This window comes from Coregonus lavaretus, assembly GCF_964263955.1.
Source record: "Coregonus lavaretus genome assembly, contig: HAP1_SCAFFOLD_3142, whole genome shotgun sequence".
Classification (NCBI taxonomy): Eukaryota; Metazoa; Chordata; class Actinopteri; order Salmoniformes; family Salmonidae; genus Coregonus; species Coregonus lavaretus.
In genome coordinates this window covers 2168-25449 of record NW_028162278.1, presented here as the reverse complement: position 1 = coordinate 25449, position 23282 = coordinate 2168, and the positions used below count along the sequence as shown (strand labels likewise).

Below are 23282 nucleotides of genomic sequence, written 5' to 3'. Positions count from 1 at the left end.
GTCAATGTGCGGGAGCACCGGCTAGTCGAGGTGGTTGAGGTAATATGTACATGTGGGTAGAGGTAAAGTGACTATGCATAAATAATTAACAGAGTAGCAGCAGCGTAAAAAGATGGGGTGGGGGGGCAGTGCAAATAGTTCGGGTAGCCATGATTAGCTGTTCAGGAGTCTTATGGCTTGGGGGTAGAAGCTGTTGAGAAGTCTTTTGGACCTAGACTTGGCACTCCGGTACCGCTTGCCGTGCGGTAGCAGAGAGAACAGTCTATGACTAGGGTGGCTGGAGTCTTTGACAATTTTGAGGGCCTTCCTCTGACACCGCCTGGTATATAGGTCCTGGATGGCAGGAAGCTTGGCCCCAGTGATGTACTGGGCCGTACGCACTACCCTCTGTAGTGCCTTGCGGTCGGAGGCCGAGCAGTTGCCATACCAGGCGGTGATGCAACCAGTCAGGATGCTCTCGATGGTGCAGCTGTATCATTTTTTGTTACAGTTCATAAAAGGAAATCAGTCAATTTGAAATAAATTCATTAGGCCCTAATTTATGGATTTCACATTACTTGGAATACAGATATGCATTTGTTGGTCACAGATACCTTTAAAAGAGTGTTGTCCCACTCCTCTTCAATGGATGTGCGAAATTGCTGGATATTGGTGGGAACTAGAACACGATGTCGTACACGTCAATCCAGAGCATCCCAAACATGCTCATTGGGTGACATGTCTGGTGAGTATGCAGGCCATTGAAGAACTGGGACATTTTCAGCTTCCAGGAGTTGTGTCCAGATCCTTGCGGCGTGGGGCCGTGCGTTATCATGCTGAAACAGGCACAATGGGCCTCAGGAACCCTCCTCACGGTATCTCTGTGCATTCCAATTGCCATCAATAAAATGCAATTGTGTTCATTGTCCGTAGCTTATGCCTGCCCATACCATAACCACACCGCCATCATGGGGCACTCTGTTCACAACGTTGACATCAGCAAACCGCTCGCCAAGAGTGTGCAAAGCTGTCATCAAGGCAAAGAGTGGATATTTGAAGAATCTCAACACTTTTTTGGTTACTACATGATTCCATATGTATTATTTCAGAGTTTTGATGTCTTCACTATTATTCTACAATGTAGAAAATAGTAAAAATAAAGAAAAACCCTGGAATGAGGAGGTGTGTCCAAACTTTTGACTGGTAGTGTATATAATGCCCACTACAATCATTGATAAGTTACAGGTTCAGAGATACTAACTACAGCATTTCAACTCCACAGAGACAGAAAGGACACACACACATTATAACAGAATTTAATTGTTTTACCATCACAAAACAAAACAAAACAAAGGTTTTTATGTTTTCTTGTTTGCCATCTCATGATGCCTGGTCGTTCCTTTGGGGGATGTTCTGCAGGTCAGGGTTACAGTAACGGGTTAAGGCTGACTCCCTATAACACATCTGGCTGCAGATATCCAGAAGAAACGATCTATTACCTTAAAAGATTAGGTTTGTTACAGTTAACTTTACTATGACTCTGTTGTTGCTTTGTGAATCCAGACAATAAGGGTGTCCTGATTTGTCAGACTGTTCAACCATATTATACAGCTATTCTATTACAGCTGGTCTGTTATTGTACAACAACAAATACAACATTGGTCGTCAAACTAAAGTATTTCCTAAATAAACAGACAGCATTTCGATTTAAACTACACACACACACAGCTCAATGAAGTCAAAAAGTACCATACTCCTTAGAAATGTTGATACGTGTTGATGTAAATGTAGTACATGCTGTGAACCAGTGTTTCCCAACTCCAGTCCTCCAGTACCCCAACAGCCCAACTCCAGTCCTCCAGTACCCCCAACAGCCCAACTCCAGTCCTCCAGTATCTGGAGGACTGGAGTTGGGCTGTTGGGGATACTGGAGGACTGGAGTTGGGCTGTTGGGGGTACTGGAGGACTGGAGTTGGGCTGTTGGGCATACTGGAGGACTGGAGTTGGGCTGTTGGGGATACTGGAGGACTGGAGTTGGGCTGTTGGGGGTACTGGAGGACTGGAGTTGGGCTGTTGGGGGGGACTGGAGGACTGGAGTTGGGCTGTTGGGGATACTGGAGGACTGGAGTTGAGCTGTTGGGGTACTGGAGGACTGGAGGGGCTGTTGGGGGATACTGGAGGACTGGAGTTGGGCTGTTGGGGATACTGGAGGACTGGAGTTGAGCTGTTGGGGTACTGGAGGACTGGAGGGGCTGTTGGGGTACTGGAGGACTGGAGTTGGGCTGTTGGGGGTACTGGAGGACTGGAGTTGGGCTGTTGGGGGTACTGGAGGACTGGAGTTGGGCTGTTGGGGGATACTGGAGGACTGGAGTTGGGCTGTTGGGGGTACTGGAGGACTGGAGTTGGGCTGTTGGGGTACTGGAGGACTGGAGTTGGGCTGTTGGGGTTACTGGAGGACTGGAGTTGGGCTGTTGGGGTACTGGAGGACTGGAGTTGGGAAACACTGCTGTAAACGATACATCAGGATTTTAAAAATAGAGCAAAATATAAAAATGTCTAAACTCAAATTTCCACATAATTTTAGAAAAAAATAGTTTCTTACATTGTCATGGCAACAGACAACCAAGACAGGATTTAATAGAATCAATATCTAGAACACAGCTCTACTGGAAAAGAAGAGACTGAACACAAACAAGACAGGATTTAATATAATCAATATCTAGAACAGAACTCTACTGGAAAAGGAGAGACTGAACACAAACAAGACAGGATTTAATATAATCACTATCTAGAACACAGCTCTACTGGAAAAGAAGAGACTGAACACAAACAAGACAGGATTTAATAGAATCACTATCTAGAGCACATCTCTACTGGAAAAGGAGAGACTGAACACAAACAAGACAGGATTTAATAGAATCAATATCTACTGGAAAGGAGAGCTTCAACTCAAACAAGACAGGATTTAATAAAATCAGTATCTAGAACAGAGCTCAACTGGAAAAGGAGAGACTGAATACAAACAAGACATGATTTAATATAATCAATATCTACTGGAAAAGGAGAGCTTCAACTCAAACAAGACAGGATTTAATAAAATCAGTATCTAGAACACAGCTCAACTTGAAAAGGAGAGACAGAACACAAACAAGACAGGATTTAATATAATCAGTATCTAGAGCACATCTCTACTGGAAAAGGTGAGACTGAATACAAACAAGACAGGATTTAATATAATCAATATCTACTGGAAAAGGAGAGACAGAACACAAACAAGACAGGATTTAATAAAATCAGTATCTAGAACACAGCTCAACTTGAAAAGGAGAGACAGAACACAAACAAGACAGGATTTAATATAATCAGTATCTAGAGCACATCTCTACTGGAAAAGGAGAGACAGAACACAAACAAGACAGGATTTAATATAATCAGTATCTAGAGCACATATCTACTGGAAAAGGAGCGACTGAATACAAACAAGACAGGATTTAATATAATCAATATCTACTGGAAAAGGAGAGCTTCAACTCAAACAAGACAGGATTTAATAGAATCAGTATCTAGAACACAGCTCAACTTGAAAAGGAGAGACAGAACACAAACAAGACAGGATTTAATATAATCAGTATCTAGAATGGAGGGGATTCTGAACCACATTCAGTGTCATGACCAGGTGAAAGGTAAAGAGCAAAGAAGAAATGTTCCAATTCAGAGCTGCCGGAGATGGAAGTTCTTATCACAAAATGGAATGGAACAAGGAAAATGGAACATTGGTTCTGAATCGTACAATAGCAGTACATTGAAACTTTAGCCGTCTTGAATTCCAACCCAAATGCCAACCCAATGCACATAACAATACCTTTCCTGAATAGTTGGTTTTAAATCAAAGCACATATTCTTTATTTTCATTTCAAATCATTTAAACACAAATCAAACATACCAAATAAAGAGTGATGTCTCCTCCACTAATGGGACGGCATTTTAAGGTGAACAGAAGAAAAACACAATTTCAAACAATGTAAAATGGTGACATGTCTTGATGAGGGTACCACACGTTCTTCACATCGCCATGGGAACAGAAAACCCGGCCCCTATTCTGTCACACACGGCTCACATCGCCATGGGAACAGAAAACCCAGCCCCTATTCTGTCACACACGGCTCACATCACCATGGGAACAGAAAACCCAGCCCCTATTCTGTCACACACGGCTCACATCGCATGTGAAAGTCTCTCTCCCAACTGGACCAACCCATATGTACAGACAGCTTTATTTGGCCGTGACGCTGTAAAGATTTGCAAAATTCCGCTAACTTTCCCCAAATTCCCACGTTTAAGCAGGAAATCCGGGAATCCTCCAACCAAGATTTCTTGAAAACCTGGGAATTTTGGAAAGCTACAGGAATCTTGCAAACCCTTGATGCTGTAGATGTTTGGCTGTTTTCACTCCAGGATCTTCTCCCGTGTGTCGGGCAGTTTAGTGGCCAGCAGGCCTCCACAGACCAGCGCTGCGAATGCCAGGAAAATGGGGATGATCTTTGTGATGCCGATGAACTTGGCAAAGATGACGCTGCCAATGATGGCTGCCAGCTTACAGGTACCATTCAGCACTCCGAACGCTGTGCATCTGAGGAAGAGAGAGGAAGAGTCATCAGTGGGGTTTAAGACGGGTGCTTTAAGGACAGTTTAAAACAGTGGTTCTCAACTGGTGGGTCGGGAGGTTTTGAATGGCTCACAGGTGTCTGAGTAAAGACAACCTGGATCAGTTTGAAACAACCTAAATCCCTCATCGTGAACACCCCAGACATCAGTCTAATATCAGGACGTTGACATGGGGATTGGGATTGTGGTTCTCTGTACCTTTTATCAGAAGGGTAGATTTCTACTGTGATAACCTCCAGTCCGTTCCAGGCAGCGACGCTGGTGGCGTAGAAGAGGCACTGAAATAATATAACTGCCCCCTGACTGAAGCTGAGTAGCAGGAGGAACGTACAAGCTGCTGATATTAGCATAGAACCACCTGGAGGGGGGGGAGAGGGGGGGGAGACAGAGAGAGAGAGAGAGAGGGAGAGAGAGAGAGAGAGAGAGAGAGAGAGAGAGAGAGAGAGAGAGAGAGAGAGAGAGAGAGAGAGAGAGAGAGAGAGAGAGAGAGACAGAGAGAGGGAGAGGGAGAGAGAGAGACAGAGAGAGGGAGAGAGAGAGACAGAGAGAGGGAGAGAGAGAGAGGGAGAGAGAGAGAGAGACAGAGGGGAGACAGAGAGAGAGAGAGAGAGAGAGAGAGAGAGAGAGAGAGAGAGAGAGAGAGAGAGAGAGAGAGAGAGAGAGAGGGAGAGAGAGAGAGAGAGAGAGGGAGAGAGAGAGACAGAGAGAGGGAGAGCGAGACAGAGGGGAGACAGAGAGAGAGAGAGAGACAGAGGGGAGACAGAGAGAGAGACAGAGAGAGAGAGAGAGAGAGAGAGGGAGAGAGAGAGAGAGAGAGAGAGAGAGAGGAGGGAGGGAGAGAGAGAGAGAGAGAGAGAGAGAGAGAGACAGAGAGAGACAGAGGGGAGACAGAGAGAGAATGATATCAGAGCTGCTGACATATGTTCAGTTTGTTTTGTACCATTAACTACTTCCCATGGAGCCACGTACGTGTCCTCACTTCCCTCACCTATAATCTTTATCCTTCCTATCTTGTCCATGAAGAGGGCTGACAGGATGTTGCCCGGCAGGGTTGCTAGGCTCCCCAGAAAGCTGACCATGTAGATGACCATGTCATTCTCCTCCTGGAAGTTTAGATGGCAGCCTTTCTTCGGATGGAGGAACGTTGCATTCTCCATCCGACAGTCTTTAAACTTGGAGTCTTCCCAAAGGTCTGCCAATCACAGAGACAAGGAAAATCCAAAATGAGATCATAGGGGATCTGTGAGTGGTCTGTTCAATGTCCACATCACATATACAGTGCATTCGAAAAGTATTCAGACCCCTTAACTTTTTCCACATTTTGTTACGTTACAGCCTTATTCTAAAATTGATTAAATAGTTTTATCCCCTCATCAATCTAAATCAAATCAAATTGTATTGGTCACATACCCGTGTTTAGCAGATGTTATAGTGGGTGTAGCGAAATGCTTGTGCTTCTAGCTCCGACAGTGCAGTAATATCTAACAAGTAATATCTAACAATTTCACAACATATACCTAAAACACACAAACCTAAGGAATTAATTAAGAAAATATACAGTACCAGTCAAAGGTTTGGACACACCTACTCATTCAAAGGTTTTTCTTTATTTGATCAACTTTTTACATTGTAGAATAATAGTGAAGACATCAAAACTCTGAAATAACACATATGGAAACATGTAGTAACCAAAAAAGTGTTAAACAAATCAACATTTATTTTATATTTGAGATTCTTCAAATATCCACTCTTTGCCTTGATGACAGCTTTGCACACTCTTGGCATCCCGTAGGGATGGTGGCTGGTTTCCTCCAGACGTGACGCTTGGCATTCAGGCCAAAGAGTTCAATCTTGGTTTCATCAGACTAGAGAATTTTGTTTTTCATGGTCTGAGAGTCTTTAGGTGCCTTGTGGCAAACTCCAAGCGGTCTGTAATGTGCCTTTTACTGAGGAGTGGCTTCTGTCTGGCCACTCTACCATAAAGGCCTGATTGGTGGAGTGCTGCAGAGATTGTTGTCCTTCTGGAAGGTTCTCCCATCTCCATAGAGGAACTCTGGAGCTCTGTCAGAGTGAGCATCGGGTTCTTTGTCACCTCCCTGACCAAGGTCCTTCTCCCCCGATTGCTCAGTTTGGCCGGGCAGCCAGCTCTAGGAAGTGTCTTGGTGGTTCCAAACTTCTTCCATTTAAGAATGATGGAGGCCACTGTGTTCTTGGGGACCTTCAATGCTGCAGAAATGTTTTGGTACCCTTCCCCAGATCTGTGCCTCGACACAATCATGTTTCTGAGCTCTGCGGACAATTCCTTTAACCTCATGGCTTGGTTTTTGATCTGACATGCACTGTCAACTTTGGGACCTTATATAGACAGGTGTGTGCCTTTCCAAATCATGTCCAATCAGTTGAATTTTCCACAGGTGGACTCCAATCAAGTTGTAGAAACATTTCAAGGATGATCAATGGAAACAGAATGCACCTGAGCTCAATTTAGAGTCTCCTAGCAAAGGATCGGAATTCTTATGTAAATGAATAAAAACCTGTTTCCGCTTTGTCATCATGAGGTATTGTGTGTAGACTGATGAGGATTCTTTTTTTATTTAAGCCATTTTAGAATAAGGCCGTAACATAACATAATGTGGAAAAAGTCAAGGGGTCTGAATACTTTCCGAATGCACTGTACATCACATACATAATGCACCTCACACATCCGGATAGTCTCAGAAAGAGGTTCAACGGCTAAGGTGAACAGCAAGGGGGACATGTCTCGTCCCTCTATGGAATCAGGGACTAATTGATTGATTTGTGAGAATCCTTGCACAGGGGTTCCACATCAGATATGTGATATCAGATATGATACCTCTGCGGAAGCACAGTTCCCGCTCAGCCCAGTCAAAACTGTTCGCTGCTCTGCCACCCCAATGGTGGAACAAGCTCCCTCACGACGCCAGGACAGCGGAGTCACTGACCACCTTCCGGAGACACTTGAAACCCTACCTCTTTAAGGAATACCTGGGATAGGATAAAAGTAATCCTTATACCCCCCCCCCCTTACCCCACCCCCACGAAAAAAAGTGGTTGTCCCACTGGCTATCATAAGGTGAATGCACCAATTTGTAAGTGGCTCTGGATAAGAGTGTCTGCTAAATGACGTAAATGTAAATGTATGACACCTACCTGTAGCGGTCCTCATGAGAGCCTACCTGTAGCGGTCCTCATGAGAGCCTACCTGTGTCACCTACCTGTGGCGGTCCTCATGAGAGCATACCTGTGGCGGTCCTCATGAGAGCCTACCTGTGTCACCTACCTGTGGCGGTCCTCATGAGAGCCTACCTGTGTCACCTACCTGTGGCGGTCCTCCTGAGAGCCTACCTGTGGCGGTCCTCCTGAGAGCCTACCTGTGTCACCTACCTGTGGCGGTCCTCCTGAGAGCCTACCTGTGGCGGTCCTCCTGAGAGCCTACCTGTGTCACCTACCTGTGGCGGTCCTCCTGAGAGCCTACCTGTGTCACCTACCTGTGGCGGTTCTCCTGAGAGCCTACCTGTGGCGGTCCTCCTGAGAGCCTACCTGTGGCGGTCCTCATGAGAGCCTACCTGTAGCGGTCCTCATGAGAGCCTACCTGTGTCACCTACCTGTGGCGGTCCTCATGAGAGCATACCTGTGGCGGTCCTCATGAGAGCCTACCTGTGTCACCTACCTGTGGCGGTCCTCATGAGAGCCTACCTGTGTCACCTACCTGTGGCGGTCCTCATGAGAGCCTACCTGTGTCACCTACCTGTGGCGGTCCTCCTGAGAGCCTACCTGTGTCACCTACCTGTGGCGGTCCTCCTGAGAGCCTACCTGTGTCACCTACCTGTGGCGGTCCTCCTGAGAGCCTACCTGTGGCGGTCCTCCTGAGAGCCTACCTGTGGCGGTCCTCCTGAGAGCCTACCTGTGTCACCTACCTGTGGCGGTCCTCCTGAGAGCCTACCTGTGTCACCTACCTGTGGCGGTCCTCATGAGAGCCTACCTGTGTCACCTACCTGTGGCGGTCCTCCTGAGAGCCTACCTGTGGCGGTCCTCCTGAGAGCCTACCTGTGCCACCTACCTGTGGCGGTCCTCATGAGAGCCTACCTGTGTCACCTACCTGTGGCGGTTCTCCTGAGAGCCTACCTGTGGCGGTCCTCCTGAGAGCCTACCTGTGGCGGTCCTCCTGAGAGCCTACCTGTGCCACCTACCTGTGGCGGTTCTCCTGAGAGCCTACCTGTGGCGGTCCTCCTGAGAGCCTACCTGTGGCGGTCCTCCTGAGAGCCTACCTGTGTCACCTACCTGTGGCGGTCCTCCTGAGAGCCTACCTGTGTCACCTACCTGTGGCGGTCCTCATGAGAGCCTACCTGTGTCACCTACCTGTGGCGGTCTTCATGAGAGCCTACCTGTGCCACCTACCTGTGGCGGTTCTCCTGAGAGCCTACCTGTGGCGGTCCTCCTGAGAGCCTACCTGTGGCGGTCCTCCTGAGAGCCTACCTGTGGCGGTCCTCCTGAGAGCCTACCTGTGGCGGTCCTCCTGAGACCCTACCTGTGTCACCTACCTGTGTTATAGAAGACTGTGTTCTTGATGGTGCAGTTCTCAAAGTACGTGTTGGTCGACCTGATGTCCTCAAAGTAACAGTTCTCAAACAGGGAATCTTCAAACTTCACAGACTTGATCTCTATATTCATGAACCTAGATAAGAGAGAACAACCCTGCTTCAGTAAAGACATCTGACATCACTGTGACATACTAGTTGTCCAGTCATAATATCCCATATTGTCATCACTGTGCCATACTAGTTGTCCAGTCATAATATCCCATATTGTCATCACTGTGACATACTAGTTGTCCAGTCATAATATCCCATATTGTCATCACTGTGACATACTAGTTGTCCAGTCATAATATCCCATATTGTCATCACTGTGTCATACTAGTTGTCCAGTCATAATATCCCATATTGTCATCACTGTGACATACTAGTTGTCCAGTCATAATATCCCATATTGTCATCACTGTGACATACTAGTTGTCCAGTCATAATATCCCATATTGTCATCACTGTGTCATACTAGTTGTCCAGTCATAATATCCCATATTGTCATCACTGTGACATACTAGTTGTCCAGTCATAATATCCCATATTGTCATCACTGTGACATACTAGTTGTCCAGTCATAATATCCCATATTGTCATCACTGTGTCATACTAGTTGTCCAGTCATAATATCCCATATTGTCATCACTGTGACATACTAGTTGTCCAGTCATAATATCCCATATTGTCATCACTGTGACATACTAGTTGTCCAGTCATAATATCCCATATTGTCATCCCTGTGACATACTTGTCGTGGATGTATTCTCCCTCTTTGTGGACCTGGTTGACCAGGGAGAAGTTGAAGTGGAATCGCTCGACTCGTTCTTGATGGAAGAGTCTCACCTTGGACTCGTACTCCTCATATTGCATGTACTTGGGAACCACACCGACAGCCCGTGGTAGCTGAAACACAGAAGGAACAGTCATCTATCACACCGACAGCCCGTGGTAGCTGAAACACAGAAGGAACAGTCATCTATCACACCGACAGCCCGTGGTAGCTGAAACACAGAAGGAACAGTCATCCATCACACCGACAGCCCGTGGTAGCTGAAACACAGAAGGAACAGTCATCCATCACACCGACAGCCCGTGGTAGCTGGGACACAGAAGGAACAGTCATCTATCACACCGACAGCCCGTGGTAGCTGAAACACAGAAGGAACAGTCATCTATCACACCGACAGCCCGTGGTAGCTGAAACACAGAAGGAACAGTCATCTATCACACCGACAGCCCCTGGTAGCTGAAACACAGAAGGAACAGTCATCTATCACACCGACAGCCCGTGGTAGCTGAAACACAGAAGGAACAGTCATCCATCACACCGACAGCCCGTGGTAGCTGAAACACAGAAGGAACAGTCATCTATCACACCGACAGCCCGTGGTAGCTGGGACACAGAAGGAACAGTCATCTATCACACCGACAGCCCGTGGTAGCTGAAACACAGAAGGAACAGTCATCTATCACACCGACAGCCCGTGGTAGCTGGGACACAGAAGGAACAGTCATCCATCACACCGACAGCCCGTGGTAGCTGGGACACAGAAGGAACAGTCATCTATCACACCGACAGCCCGTGGTAGCTGAAACACAGAAGGAACAGTCATCCATCACACCGACAGCCTGTGGTAGCTGAAACACAGAAGGAACAGTCATCCATCACACCGACAGCCCGTGGTAGCTGGGACACAGAAGGAACAGTCATCCACCACACCGACAGCCCGTGGTAGCTGGGACACAGAAGGAACAGTCATCCATCATGATTGACACATCCATAGAGACTGAACAGTGCTCTTTAGTGGTAGCAAGCTATCATGTTTAAGTTTTAGATATGCAGACGTTCGTGATCTGGATTGCTTTGACTGGATTGAATATCTCCTGTATTGGTTTAGGATCACCTGATGGAATAACAGGGGGGGTTGTTGAATATACTCACAACAAAAGGTTAGTACTGTTTGTTTACCTGAAGGCCATGGTGAACCAGACGATAGCCAGGAACAGACCCTGCAGTCTGAGGTCTGGTGCTGCCAGGGACATCACGTTCTGCATTACCTGGAAACATGGAGGCAACAGCACCAACAAGTCATCCTCCTGGTTCAGATACACTCTTATGAGCAGTGCTATTGACGGTTTTCAACACTCTTATGAGCAGTGCTATTGACGGTTTTCAACACTCTTATGAGCAGTGCTATTGACAGTTTTCAACTGTCTTATGAGCAGTGCTATTGACAGTTTTCAACACTCTTATGAGCAGTGTTATTGACAGTTTTCAACTGTCTTATGAGCAGTGCTATTGACAGTTTTCAACTGTCTTATGAGCAGTGCTATTGACAGTTTTCAACTGTCTTATGAGCAGTGCTATTGACGGTTTTCAACACTCTTATGAGCAGTGCTATTGACAGTTTTCAACTGTCTTATGAGCAGTGCTATTGACGGTTTTCAACACTCTTATGAGCAGTGCTATTGACGGTTTTCAACTGTCTTATGAGCAGTGCTATTGACGGTTTTCAAAAACTTTAGAACATTTTGAATCATGTCAAGAATATGTATTGTAGCAATCTGAATTCAACACCTAGTGTCCTAATAGGGGTTAGGATCTCTTGGGGTATTTTTTTTTTTTTTCTTTTTTTTTTTTTTAAATTTTATTTCACCTTTATTTAACCAGGTAAGCCAGTTGAGAACAAGTTCTCATTTACAACTGCGACCTGGCCAAGATAAAGCAAAGCAGTGCAATAAAAAAACACAGAGTTACATATGGGGTAAAAAACATAAAGTCAAAAATACAACAGAAAATATATATACAGTGTGTGCAAATGTAGCAAGTTATGGAGGTAAGGCAATAAATAGGCTATAGTGCAAAATAATTACAATAGTATTAACACTGGAATGCTAGATGTGCAAGAGATTATGTGCAAATAGAGATACTGGGGTGCAAAGAGCAAAATAAATAACAATATAGGGATGAGGTAGTTGGGTGGGCTAATTTCAGATGGGCTGTGTACAGGTGCAGTGATCGGTAAGGTGCTCTGACAACTGATGCTTAAAGTTAGTGAGGGAGATAAGAGTCTCCAGCTTCAGAGATTTTTGCAATTTGTTTCAGTCATTGGCAGCAGAGAACTGGAAGGAATGGCGGCCAAAGGAGGTGTTGGCTTTGGGAATGACCAGTGAGATATACCTGCTGGAGCGCAGACTACGGGTGGGTGCTGCTATGGTGACCAATGAGCTAAGATAAGGCGGGGATTTGCCTAGCAGTGATTTATAGATGGCCTGGAGCCCGTGGGTTTGGCGACGAATATGTAGTGAGGACCAGCCAACAAGAGCGTACAGGTCACAATGGTGGGTAGTGTATGGGGCTTTGGAGACAAAACGGATGGCACTGTGATAGACTACATCCAATTTGCTGAGTAGAGTGTTGGAGGCTATTTTGTAAATGACATCGCCGAAGTCAAGGATCGGTAGGATAGTCAGTTTTACGAGGGCATGTTTGGCAGCATGAGTGAAGGAGGCTTTGTTGCGAAATAGGAAGCCGATTCTAGATTTAACTTTGGATTGGAGATTCTTTATGTGAGTCTGGAAGGAGAGTTTACAGTCTAACCAGACACCTAGGTATTTGTAGTTGTCCACATACTCTAGGTCAGACCCGTCAAGAGTGGTGATTCTAGTCGGGTGGGCGGGTGCCAGCAGCGTTCGATTGAAAAGCATGCATTTAGTTTTACTAGTGTTTAAGAGCAGTTGGAGGCTACTGAAGGAGTGTTGTATGGCATTGAAGCTCGTTTGGAGGTTTGTTAACACAGTGTCCAATGAAGGGCCAGATGTATACAAAATGGTGTCGTCTGCGTAGAGGTGGATCTGAGAGTCACCAGCAGCAAGAGCGACATCATTGATATACACGGAGAAAAGTGTCGGCCCAAGAATTGAACCCTGTGGCACCCCCATAGAGACTGCCATAGGTCCAGACAACAGGCCCTCCGATTTGACACACTGAACTCTATCTGAGAAGTAGTTGGTGAACCAGGCGAGGCAGTCATTTGAGAAACCAAGGCTATTTAGTCTGCCAATAAGAATGCGGTGGTTGACAGAGTCGAAAGCCTTGGCCAGGTCGATGAAGACGGCTGCACAGTACTGTCTATTATCAATCGCGGTTATAATATCGTTTAGGTCCTTGAGCGTGGCTGAAGTGCACCCATGACCAGCTCGGAAACCGGATTGCATAGCGGAGAAGGTACGGTGGTATTCGAAATGGTCGGTGATCTGTTTGTTAACTTGGCTTTCAAATACTTTCGAAAGGCAGGGCAGGATGGATATAGGTCTGTAGCAGTTTGGATCTAGAGTGTCACCCCCTTTGAAGAGGGGGATGACCGCGGCAGCTTTCCAATCTCTGGGGATCTCAGACGTTATGAAAGAGAGGTTGAACAGACTAGTAATAGGGGTTGCGACAATTTCGGCGGCTAGTTTTAGAAAGAAAGGGTCCAGATTGTCTAGCCCAGCTGATTTGTAGGGGTCCAGATTTTGCAGCTCTTTCAAAATGTCAGCTGTCTGAATTTGTGTGAAGGAGAAGCGGGGGGGGGGGCATGGGCAAGTTTCAGCGGAGGGTGCAGAGTTGGTGGCCGGGGTAGTGGTAGCCAGATGGAAAGCATGGCCAGCTGTAGCAAAATGCTTGTTGAAATTCTCGATTATTGTAGATTTATCGGTGGTGATAGTGTTTCCTAGCCTCAGTGCAGTGGGCAACTGGGAGGAAGTGCTCTTATTCTCCATGGACTTTACAGTGTCCCAAAACTTTTTGGAGTTAGTGCTACAGGATGCAAATTTCTGTTTGAAAAAGTTTGCCTTTGCTTTCCTGACTGCTTGTGTATATTGGTTCCTAACTTCCCTGAAAAGTTGCATATCGCGGGGGCTATTTGATGCTAATGCAGTACGCCACAGGATGTTTTTGTGCTGGTCAAGGGCAGTCAAGTCTGAGGAGAACCAGGGGCTATATCGGTTCTTAGTTCTGTATTTTTTGAATGGGGCATGTTTATTTAAGATTGAGAGGAAATTACTTTTAAGGAACAACCAGGCATCCTCTACTGACGGAATGAGATCTATATCCATCCAGGATACCTGGGCCAGGTCAATTAGGAAGGCCTGCTCGCTAAAGTGTTTTAGGGAGCGTTTGACAGTGATGAGGGGTGGTCGTTTGACCGCGGACCCGTTACGGACGCAGGCAATAAGGCAGTGATCGCTGAGATCCTGGTTGAAGACAGCTGAGGTGTATTTAGAGGGTATGTTAGTCAGGATGATATCTATGAGGGTACCCATGTTTACGGATTTAGGGTTGTACCTGGTAGGTTCGTTGATAATTTGCGTGAGGTTGAGGGCATCTAGTTTGGATTGTAGGATGGCCGGGGTACTAAGCATATCCCAATTTAGGTCACCAAGCAGTACGAACTCTGAGGATAAATGGGGGTAATGGCTAAGGGGTTGGGTTGACTGAGGATCTCTTGGGGTAATGGCTAAGGGGTTGGGTTGACTGAGGATCTCTTGGGGTAATGGCTAAGGGGTTGGGTTGACTGAGGATCTCTTGGGGTAATGGCTAAGGGGTTGGGTTGACTGAGGATCTCTTGGGGTAATAGCTAAGGGGTTGGGTTGACTGAGGATCTCTTGGGGTAATGGCTAAGGGGTTGGGTTGACTGAGGATCTCTTGGGGTAATGGCTAAGGGGTTGGGTTGACTGAGGATCTCTTGGGGTAATGGCTAAGGGGTTGGGTTGACTGAGAATCTCTTGGGGTAATGGCTAAGGGGTTGGGTTGACTGAGGATCTCTTGGGGTAATGGCTAAGGGGTTGGGTTGACTGAGGATCTCTTGGGGTAATGGCTAAGGGGTTGGGTTGACTGAGGATCTCTTGGGGTAATGGCTAAGGGGTTGGGTTGACTGAGTATCTCTTGGGGTAATAGCTAAGGGGTTGGGTTGACTGAGGATCTCTTGGGGTAATGGCTAAGGGGTTGGGTTGACTGAGGATCTCTTGGGGTAATGGCTAAGGGGTTGGGTTGACTGAGAATCTCTTGGGGTAATGGCTAAGGGGTTGGGTTGACTGAGGATCTCTTGGGGTAATGGCTAAGGGGTTGGGTTGACTGAGGATCTCTTGGGGTAATGGCTAAGGGGTTGGGTTGACTGAGGATATCTTGGGGTAATGGCTAAGGGGTTGGGTTGACTGAGGATATCTTGGGGTAATGGCTAAGGGGTTGGGTTGACTGAGGATCTCTTGGGGTAATGGCTAAGGGGTTGGGTTAACTGAGGATCTCTTGGGGTAATGGCTAAGGGGTTGGGTTGACTGAGGATCTCTTGGGGTAATGGCTAAGGGGTTGGGTTGACTGAGGGTCTCTTGGGGTAATGGCTAAGGGGTTGGGTTGACTGAGGATCTCTTGGGGTAATGGCTAAGGGGTTGGGTTGACTGAGATCTCTTGGGGTAATGGCTAAGGGGTTGGGTTGACTGAGTCTCTCTTGGGGTAATGGCTAAGGGGTTGGGTTGACTGAGGATCTCTTGGGGTAATGGCTAAGGGGTTGGGTTGACTGAGGATCTCTTGGGGTAATGGCTAAGGGGTTGGGTTGACTGAGGATCTCTTGGGGTAATGGCTAAGGGGTTGGGTTGACTGTCGCTGGACACCGATCCGACTCCCGGTCGGGGCTCCCCCCTGAATTCACTACTATATGTTACCTGTTTGAGCAGGTTGGTGTGTCTGACGGTCCAGCGCTGGAAGGCTGTTCCAGTGTCACTCTGGATCTCAATGAACTCATCCTCCTGGGTCTTAGGAGTCGCGATGTTGGACACCTGACAGGAGGGATTATATAACATCACATTGATATAGACCTAATAGTGATTATATAACATCACATTGATATAGACCTAATAGTGATTATATAACATCACATTGATATAGAACTAATAGTGATTATATAACATCACATTGATATAGTGTCATGAGCACTCTCTCTCCCTGGTAGCAACATTAATTGCATTCAATTCTCTGCCACTCTGCTCACTCTCTCCCTACTCTGCCTAACGAGCTCCACCTGGCTCCGCCCTGCTCTGCTCTTGTTACCTGGCCAGCTGCACTGCATTTCCCACTCACCATCCTCACCTTGCCTCACTCTGTTCTAATTACTCTGCCAGCTGAACTGCATTTCCCCACTAACCTCTCCCAGTATATCAAGCCCTGTTTTTCAGCCAAGCCCTGTCAGATCGTCTTCAAACCCGGACCAGTAACCTGCCTGTCTGCGCTCTGACTCCTGTTTGTGATACCGATCCTTTCTTGACTGCCTCCTTGTTCTACTGCCCCGTCTATCCCGACCTGCCTTCTGGACCTCGACTACTCTCCGATCTTCAGCCCCTCCGGTAACTCGATTCTGCCTTCTGTCTCTCACCACGATATTTGCCCAGCCCTGATCTGTACTTCTGCCTGCCATTCATATTGCTGTTGTGTGTGTGTTCCCCCAGGTCTCCGACCACCAGATGAGCGTGCCCAGACGCTTCACCACCCTCAGCCCGATACGCCGCTCCATCACTGGGGAACACACACACTAAGCACTTGGACTGGACACCCCCGGACATTTGGTGACCCCCGGAGCACAGGTACCCACAGGACCCTGAAAAACCCCAGAGCCCCAAGCACCCCTGGAACCCCTGACACCCCTGGCACTCCTCTTCCCGCCTGAAACCTTCAATAAAGAACTCTGAATTTGAACTTGCGCTCTTGGGTCCTCTTCTGTCCGTGACAGAACGATCTGACCATCATGGACCCAGCGCACTCCCTGACCACGATGGAAGAAGAGCCAGAGATGACTGCCATACAGCGACTGGAACGCTCTGAGGGAGACATAAATCGGATGGCTGGCGACATCGCTTCCCTTCTCCAGCTATTCAACCAGCAGCAACAACAGTTCCAACTGCAGCAACAACAGCTAGCCCAAGCCCTGCAACTACTCTCAAACCCGGCTACTCCACCTGCACCCCCCCCTGGTCCTTCTGTTCCTGTACCACCGACACTCCTTCATCCCTCCGCTGGAGGTCCCAATGCTGCAGGCCCGGCAGTGCTGCCACCAGATCCCCACGCTCCTGAACCAAAGATTGGGAACCCGGAACGTTTTGATGGCAACCAGAAGCAAGTAAGACCATTCTTGAGCAGCTGCCGAATCCAGTTTGCACTACAGCCCAGGACTTTCTCAACAGAGGGAGCCAAGGTGGGGTATGCCATCACACATCTCACCGGTCGAGCTCGGTTGTGGGGAACGGCGGAATTCGACCGGCAAACCCCAGCCTGTGCCTCCTTCAGTGCCTTTGAGGAGGAGATGTTAAAGGTCTTTGACCTAGGCTCGCCAACAGCCGAAGCGTCACAAGCTCTGCTCACCATCCGTCAGGGCAATCGGACAGTGGCAGACTTCTCCATTGACTTTCGTACCCTGGCCAGTCAAAGCTCGTTTAACCCAGAGGCACTGGTGCAAGCCTTCCTCCATAGCCTGGCGGACTATATCAAAGACGAGCTTGTTTCCCATGACCCGCCCTCAACGCTTGATGCCGCCATTGACCTTGCCGTCCGCATTGACCGCCGTATACAGACCCGGAGGAGGGAGAAGGGCCGTCTCAGTCAACCTGCCATCCGCACTCGGGTCGATACCGCTTCTGTCCAGCCCCTGCCTGTCAAGTCCCATAGCCAACTCAGTCAGCCTGAGCCCATGGAGATTGGCCGTGCCTCTCTGACTCCCGAGGAGCGTCGGCGCCGTCTAAGCTCCAACCTTTGCCTCTACTGTGGTGGCGAGAATCACCGTGTCGCCACTTGTCCGGCAAAAGCCGCAGCTCACCAGGTGTAGGGGAGATCCGGGTGAGCTCAACAAGCCTTCAGTCTCCCTCCATCCGAAAGACCCTGCTTCATCTCCGCCTTCAGCTTTCTGACAAGACTCATACATTGGCCGCCCTTGTGGATTCCGGAGCCGAAGCAAACATCATGGACCCTGAGCTTGCACAGCAACTGGGCGTGAACCATCATCAACTGACACAACCCATTCCTGCACGAGCCCTGGATGGGCATCATCTTGGCACTGTCACTCATATCTCCGCCCCTGTGACAATCCTGCTGTCAGGAAACCACCAGGAGTCCATCCAGTTTCACCTCCTACACTCACCTGGCCAACCACTCATTCTTGGATACCCGTGGCTCCGTCAGCACAACCCCCACATCGACTGGGAGACAGGAACAGTCCGTGAGTGGGGAAGGAGTTGTCACCAGACCTGTTTAAGGGGGGCCACCCTGCCCGTTCACCGGGAAAGATCTAGCGCTACCTCCGACATATCCAATGTTCCGGCCTGTTACCACAGCCTGAAAGAGGTGTTCAACAAATCCAAGGCGACATCTCTACCCCCACACAGACCCTATGACTGCGCGATTGATCTCCTGCCTGGCACAGCACCTCCCAAGGGTCGTCTGTATTCACTGTCAGCCCCGGAAAGAAAGGCCATGGAGGACTACATTAATGACTCTCTTGCCGCCGGGATAATTAGACCGTCATCTTCCCCCGCAGGAGCGGGATTCTTCTTTGTCGGCAAGAAGGACGGTTCTCTTCGTCCATGCATAGATTACCGGGGTCTGAACGACATCACGGTTAAGAATCGCTACCCACTGCCCTTACTTTCGTCTGCCTTCGAACTGCTGCAGGGAGCCACTGTATTCACAAAGCTGGACCTTCGCAATGCCTACCATCTGGTGCGGATGAGGGAGGGAGACGAATGGAAGACAGCGTTCAACACACCAACCGGCCACTATGAATATCTCGTCATGCCCTTCGGCCTCACCAATGCCCCAGCAGTTTTTCAAGCCCTAGTGAATGATATCCTCAGGGACATGCTAAATACGTTCGTATTTGTGTACCTTGACGATATTTTAATATTCTCAAAGACTCTGTCAGAACACACGCACCACGTCCAGTTGGTCCTGCGCCGCCTGCTGGAGAACTCTCTTTTCGTGAAGGCAGAGAAGTGCGAGTTCCATGCCAAAACCGTTTCATTCCTGGGGTATGTGGTGACCGAGGGCAGCATTCAGATGGATCTCACGAAGGTGTCGGCTGTCACTTCCTGGCCAGTTCCTGAGTCTCGGAAAAAGTTGCAACAGTTCCTGGGCTTTGCCAACTTTTATAGGAGATTCATCAGAAACTATAGCACAGTGGCTGCACCCCTCACGGCGCTAACCAGCACTAAACAACCGTACCAATGGACATCAGCTGCTGATAAGGCCTTCAATATCCTCAAGACATGTTTCACTTCTGCTCCCATCCTCCAGATGCCAGATGCAGCAAGGCAGTTTGTGGTGGAGGTAGATGCTTCGGACGTGGGAGTGGGTGCAGTGCTTTCTCAAAGAGCAGCTGAGGATGGCAAGATGCACCCCTGTGCCTTCTACTCCCGTCGGCTAACCCCTGCCGAATGCAACTACGACATTGGGAACCGCGAGCTGTTGGCTGTCAAGCTCGCCCTTGAAGAATGGCGGCACTGGTTAGAGGGGTCAAAGGAACCATTCGTAGTGTGGACAGACCACAAGAACCTGGAGTATATCCAAACAGCCAGGAGGCTGAACTCCCGTCAACAGCGGTGGTCTCTGTTCTTTACGCGCTTCAATTTCACGCTCTCCTACCGCCCGGGATCTCGCAACATCAAACCTGATGCTCTTTCCCGGATGTTTCAGAAGGACGAGACCACCGCCATGACAGCCCCCATTCTTCCCAGCCACTTGGTCGTAGCGGCCCTCACCTGGGAGATCGAGAAGCAGGTCATGGAGGCTCTTCGGGACCAGCCAGGTCCAAGCACCAGCGCCCCCAACCGTCTGTTTGTTCCAGCAAATCTCAGGTCACCTGTGATTCAGTGGGGGCACGAATCCCGTCTGGCCTGTCATCCCGGCATCACTCGCACCCTTCATCTGGTCCGCCAGCGGTTCTGGTGGCGGCGGATGAGACGGGATGTCCGAGAATTCATCCGAGCTTGTCCCACTTGTAACCGAAACAAGACCCCCAACCAGCCTCCTGCTGGGTTGCTGCAACCCCTACTCATACCCAAGAGGCCCTGGTCCCACGTTTCACTGGACTTTGTTACGGGCCTTCCGCCCTCTGACGGACACACAGTCATCCTTACCATTGTTGACCGCTTTAGTAAGATGACCCACTTCGTGCCCCTTCCCAAACTACCCTCTGCTAAAGAGACCTCCCAGGTGGTCCTGGAACATGTGTTTCGTATCCATGGCCTACCCCAGGATATAGTGTCAGACCGGGGCCCGCAATTCTCAGCAACCTTTTGGAAGGAGTTCTGTCATCTCCTTGGGGCCACCGCCAGCCTATCGTCTGGATTCCACCCGCAGTCAAACGGCCAGACTGAACGCATGAACCAGGAGCTGGAGAAGGCACTGAGGTGTGTGGCTTCCCAAAATCCCCGGGCCTGGGCTCAACACCTGCTCTGGGTGGAATATGCCCATAATTCACTCACCAGTTCCTCCACCGGGCTCTCCCCCTTTCAGTGTGTCTACGGGTATCAACCTCCACTGTTTGCCAGCCAGGAGGCGGATGCGACCTGTCCGTCTGCTCTTGCGTATGCCCGCCGCTGCCGCCGCACTTGGGCCCAGGCTCGCACTGTGCTCCTGAAGTCTGGAACCAGCTACGCCGTCGGTGCCAACCGACGGAGGACCCCAGCACCTACTTACCGGGTTGGTCAGAAGGTCTGGCTGTCTGCCCGGGATCTGCCGCTGCGGGTTGAATCACGTAAGCTGGCCCCTCGCTTCATTGGTCCTTTTCCTGTGCAGAAAGTCATCAGTCCAACGGCGGTCCGACTTCAGTTGCCCGCTTCCATGCGGGTCCACCCCACCTTCCACGTCTCCAAGGTCAAGCCGGTCCATGAAAGTCCCCTGGTCCCTGCAGCTCCGGCGCCACCTCCTCCGCGCCTCGTAGATGGCGGTCCTGTCTTCACCGTCCGGCGGCTGCTCCGCTCTAGGCGAAGGGGTAGGGGTCTCCAGTACCTCGTTGACTGGGAGGGATATGGTCCAGAGGAGAGGACCTGGATCCCGGCCAGGAGGATAGTGGACCGGACCCTTATCACTGACTTCCACCGACTACATCCTGATCAGCCTGCAATCCGTAGGGGCCGTCCAAGAGGGGTTCCTAGCCGTCCTGCCCGCCCTGCTTCCTGTCCTGTGCCTGACCCTGCTCCTGTCTCAGTGCCTGTCCTGTCTCCCGACCGTGACCCTCCAGCTCCTTCTGAGGATGAGGAGATTCACTCGGACCGCTCGGAGGAGTTCTGACCCGCCGCCTGCTCCCCTCCACCCTCCCGGCATGATGTTGTTCTTGGGACTTCTGGGGCCGTCCCTTGGAGGGGGGGTCCTGTCATGAGCACTCTCTCTCCCTGGTAGCAACATTAATTGCATTCAATTCTCTGCCACTCTGCTCACTCTCTCCCTACTCTGCCTAACGAGCTCCACCTGGCTCCGCCCTGCTCTGCTCTTGTTACCTGGCCAGCTGCACTGCATTTCCCACTCACCATCCTCACCTTGCCTCACTCTGTTCTAATTACTCTGCCAGCTGAACTGCATTTCCCCACTAACCTCTCCCAGTATATCAAGCCCTGTTTTTCAGCCAAGCCCTGTCAGATCGTCTTCAAACCCGGACCAGTAACCTGCCTGTCTGCGCTCTGACTCCTGTTTGTGATACCGATCCTTTCTTGACTGCCTCCTTGTTCTACTGCCCCGTCTATCCCGACCTGCCTTCTGGACCTCGACTACTCTCCGATCTTCAGCCCCTCCGGTAACTCGATTCTGCCTTCTGTCTCTCACCACGATATTTGCCCAGCCCTGATCTGTACTTCTGCCTGCCATTCATATTGCTGTTGTGTGTGTGTTCCCCCAGGTCTCCGACCACCAGATGAGCGTGCCCAGACGCTTCACCACCCTCAGCCCGATACGCCGCTCCATCACTGGGGAACACACACACTAAGCACTTGGACTGGACACCCCCGGACATTTGGTGACCCCCGGAGCACAGGTACCCACAGGACCCTGAAAAACCCCAGAGCCCCAAGCACCCCTGGAACCCCTGACACCCCTGGCACTCCTCTTCCCGCCTGAAACCTTCAATAAAGAACTCTGAATTTGAACTTGCGCTCTTGGGTCCTCTTCTGTCCGTGACATATAGAACTAATAGTGATTATATAACATCACATTGATAAAGAACTAATAGTGATTATATAACATCACATTGATATAGAACTAATAGTGATTATATAACATCACATTGATATAGAACTAATAGTGATTATATAACATCACATTGATATAGAACTAATAGTGATTATATAACATCACATTGATATAGAACTAATAGTGATTATATAACATCACATTGATATAGAACTAATAGTGATTATATAACATCACATTGATATAGACCTAATAGTGATTATATAACATCACATTGATATAGAACTAATAGTGATTATATAACATCACATTGATATAGAACTAATAGTGATTATATAACATCACATTGATATAGAACTAATAGTGATTATGGTCTTTATGACTGTAGTGTACTAGATGAGAGTAGAGTTGTACTCACGGTGAACACCCTCTCTGGTTCTCCCTTGGCCTTCCAGTTGGTATCATGGACCTGCCTCAGAATCATCCAGGCCTCGTCATGTCTCCCATTCTGACAGAGACAGACAGAAACAGCTGTCAGCCTATCACATGCAGCTACTGGAATATACAATGCCATAGAAAGGTAAACTCTTAGAAAAAAAGGTGCTATCTAGAACCTAAAAGGGTTCTTCGGCTGTCCCCACAGGGAACTGCTACAGAGCAACTCCACCACACACAGGGAACTGCTACAGAGCAACTCCACCACACACAGGGAACTGCTACAGAGCAACTCCACCACACACAGGGAACTGCTACAGAGCAACTCCACCACACACAGGGAACTGCTACAGAGCAACTCCACCACACAGGGAACTGCTACAGAGCAAATCCACCAC

General features: G+C 48.9%; 1 pseudogene across 1 annotated transcript; it reads right to left on the bottom strand.

The window, feature by feature from the left end:
* Positions 1-4425: 4425 nt before the first annotated feature.
* On the bottom strand, positions 4426-22957 carry LOC311119392 (synaptic vesicle glycoprotein 2B-like; annotated as a pseudogene). The gene is made up of 8 exons: positions 22868-22957; positions 15948-16061; positions 11218-11306; positions 9997-10151; positions 9207-9340; positions 5633-5836; positions 4843-5002; positions 4426-4609 (listed from the first exon to the last, which is right to left on the bottom strand). The product of its transcript is annotated as a synaptic vesicle glycoprotein 2B-like (transcript).
* Positions 22958-23282: the final 325 nt, after the last annotated feature.